A 4,115-nucleotide genomic window follows, 5' to 3' on the forward strand; every position below is an offset into this window, starting at 1 on the left:
TCAGAAGAAAGCATCAGAACACACAGGTTCACCAGATTTAAAGCTGAGTGAGACCCTTGAGGTCTAGTCCAACTCAATTTAGAGATAAAGAAACTGAGGCACAGAGATTAACTTGACCCCTAGATCACATAGCTAGTAAACATCCAAGCCAGGATTTGTACCTCATTCTCTGGACTCCAAAGCCAAATACACCAGGGAAAGCACACAGGATAGCTAAGCCTAGGTAGAATTGTCAGCTTTGGAACATTTTTAAGTCCTATTCCAGGACCTGTATACCTCCACACCCCTTTCCTGATCATTCCCCATAGCCTGTCTCTCTCCTAAACCTAACTCCTAAGCTCATTTCTCTTCCTTCCAGGCTAGAGATGTAGGTTGCTTCAAACATCCCATGGAGAAACATGGGAATGAAGAGCCAAGTTTCCCCTTACTGTAAACTGTAAACTCTGCTCCTGTAAGTTGCCCAGCCCCCAGGAGAACCAGAGTCTGCCTGCTGAGACCCCAGTCACTTTAATTCTCCAGGCCTTTCTAACCTCTGCTGGGAAACTGTGTTCCTGAGTGTTGTACAGATGTTGCACTGGGGGCCGACATCCACCATCCCTTCTCCTCTGTCAATGCAAGTTCTATTCTAATCACACATGCCCTCCTCGCTGCATGCTGTAAACTGCCCCCCAGCCCTGACCACCATACGAAAATGAACATTTAGCTCAGGAAACAGTATCTGACCCTGTCGGCCTGCTCTCTTCACTAGAATCGACTCAGACTATTAACACCTCTCCAGGCTGTCCCTGACAGGGGGGACTGCATACTAAGAAACTGCTGCTGGGAAACCAGCCCTTTTCCTGGGGCAGCTTGTGTGGCTCTGAAGCTCATCTGTCTGACAGGGTAACCACACTGTGGACAGTTGGGACTGTCCTTGGGAAGGTTATACACACACACACACACACACACACACACACACACACACACACACACACACACACACGCCTCTTCTCGATTTTATTGTGATGCTTGAGTCTAGGATCCTAGAAGAACAGGGTGGGGCAAAGCAACCAATGCAAACCTTATGAACCAAAAGGTCCTCTTGCTTCATGCCCCTCAAATCCCACCCCAATCCCAAATCCAACACATCTGTGAGAGGAACTCAGCAAGCAGTAATGTCTCTGAGTTACTACCCATTATTTAAAGAAAGCCTGTGGATTTCTTTCTTTTTTTTTTTTTTAGGCAATGGGGGTTAAGTGACTTGCCCAGGGTCACACAGCTAGTAAGTGTCAAGTGTCTGAGGCCGGATTTGAACCCAGGTACTCCTGAATCCAGGGCCGGTGCTTTAACCACTGCGCCATCTAGCTGCCCCCTGGATTTATTTCTAAAAGAAAAATGGGGACAGAAATACTTTCAGCCTCGATTTTATTATTATCAATAATAATTATTATAATTAATTAGAGATAGGGACTGGACACTGTATCATTGATATTTTGTTAGGCTATTGGGGAAACTCCCTCTTCCAATGCAGGTCAATGTCTTGTCTACAACTTCTAGTTTTAATGAGTTCTTAGTTAATAACTTGAGAGTTATTATTAGCTACTGGTCAAATTCCCAAATAAATATTTTTTTTTCTTTTGGAGGGTTCATGGACTTGGTTCTCTTCCTAAGTCCTTTTCTCCCTTATCCATCTTCCCCTCACCCTAATTAACTTGTTTTTGTTTTTGTTTTTTGTGAGGCAATTGGGGTTAAGTGACTTGCCCAGAGTCACACAGCTAGTAAGTGTTTAAGTGTCTGAGGCCGGATTTGAACTCAGGTCCTCCTGAATCCAGGGCCGGTGCTCTACCCACTGCGCCACCTAGCTGCCCCCACCCTAATTAACTTGTAAATGACCAAGGAGCTACCCACTTTATTCATGAAGATCAAACTTACAGTGGAACTTAAAACCTAAAAGTAAGGGCAAAACTACCCACTTGGAGCCATACAAAAGGAATGACTAGTGTGGATTTTGCCAAGGACCAATGGGAGCTAGAAATGAGATACTGAAGAACATCATCCTATGTGCCCCAAAGAGGTCAAAGACAGAAAAGAAGGTCCCATATATGCCAAAATATTCATGGTAGCACTTTCTGTGTGAGCAAAACAAGGAAATAAAGTGAGTGCCCAGTAATTGGAGAATGTCTGAACAAACTGTGAAATAAAAATGATTGTTATTATAATAAGCAGTATTTATATAATACTTTAAGATTAACAAAATTCTTTATATATGTTATTTCATTTGACATACTGAACTCACTCTTCCACAGTCAGGCCAGCCATTATCTCCTCCTGATGATTCTAGAGGTACCTCTAACGGGATGAGATGGTCCCTTTCTAATGCCATTGGCTTGGACTCTCACTCCGATGCATTCTTTTCCATTGTTAGCTGCCACTAATTAGAGCTCCAGTTCCATTTAACCAGTTGACATCAATTTGTTTTTACAAAGGGATATTTACCTCAAAGATATAGCAAGAACAGAAGTATAAATATTTCCCCCAAACACCTGGGGCACACTCTCTCCTTTACTACCTCTGTCTCTGGGGAAAGTAGGCTCAACTTTAACACAAATTCTATATAACATTTGCCCTGTTGAGTTCACTTCCAAATATGGTATGGTCACTGGATGGAAGAGAACATCTCTGCTACTTCTAGGTTATGTTAAACAAATTGCTGGGGACCTCAGTCGTCAATGTCTGGCTTCTAATAAATCTTGACATGGGCTCCAGCTCCCAGACTTTGGTGGCTTGTTCTGTTGACCTTTCAAAGATCACAATGTCACAACCATCTCCAATCTCATCCACCTGAACAGAAGCTAGACAGAAAAAAAAAAAAACCAAACAAACAAACCAAGAGAGTAACTCTGGCTGAGTAGTGTCTTTTGAATAAACCCGTTTTGACTACAAAGTCAATGAAAAAGGCACTTCATGACCACATGGATAGCAGACCAGAACCAATTACAGAATGTCTACATATGCTCCAAAGTTCACAGGGACTGCATCAGCCTAGCACAATGAGCATGTTCAAAAGGACAGAACTCATTAGCCAGACCCCCCCCTCCTTTACATATGAATGTAATACAATATGATAAATTCACCTACAAGAGCGGGGGGGGGGCAGCATATGAACAGTTAACAGAGAGAAATATGCAGAGTCTGGAAAACAATACAAAGAATGACTATGTAAATTAAAAAAAACAATAATCTGAAGCCAGAGAGAGTCTAAATGCAATGACCAACACTGGCCCTGAAGAAGAGATGAGGAAACAGACCTCCTACTTTTGTTGGAGAAGGAGACTAAGGGTGCAGAATGATGTATATACTGTCTGACTCTGCGGTTGGTTTTGATTAGCCAACCACATTAAACCCATTAAAAAGATTAATAATTAATCTTTTTGTTTGTTTCAAGAGGATGTTCAGTGGGGAGGGGGCATATTACACCAAAAAACTAATTGTTCTATAAAAACAAAAGGCATCAGTAATTTACTACACATCCACACAAAATACAGCTCTGCCACAGGCTACAGGGAACACTTACCACTTACCTCTATCCTTTTACCATTCAGAGAACAAGTCAGACTCTTATCACTGAGAAACCTCACCTAACCTTGCCCTTCAGAATTCCTGGCATCAGCCATTTCTTCGTGTGATGCCACTTCACCTCTTCCTCTATAAGAGCAGAGAGCAGGATTTCAAGAGTTCTAGAACCTTGTTCCTGTCAACACAGATAAGAGCCCCTTGGGCCCCATCAACCAGAGGAGTCACAGGAGGTTGACTCATTCAGCCTCCTCAGTGGAGGCATGGTGGTAAAAATATTAGACCAGGAGTAAGGAGCCCCTGATTCCAGTCTTGCCCAACCTTGGGCCAACATGAAAACATTTCTTTAAGTCTCATCTGTTCAAGGATAATAACACCACCACTATCACCACCCTACCTCATTGCATTGTCACAAAGATCCTATGGCACAAGATGAGAGAGAGTTGATAATTTAGGTGAATCTGAGCATGCTTTTGAAATACTTCATTTTAGAAACATTGGCCAAAGTGTCATTAATATTGTAGAAATACATTCTGATGGAGTACTGGAGATATGTTTATATA

Source organism: Dromiciops gliroides, chromosome 2 (genome assembly GCF_019393635.1).
Source record: "Dromiciops gliroides isolate mDroGli1 chromosome 2, mDroGli1.pri, whole genome shotgun sequence".
Lineage (NCBI taxonomy): Eukaryota > Metazoa > Chordata > Mammalia > Microbiotheria > Microbiotheriidae > Dromiciops > Dromiciops gliroides.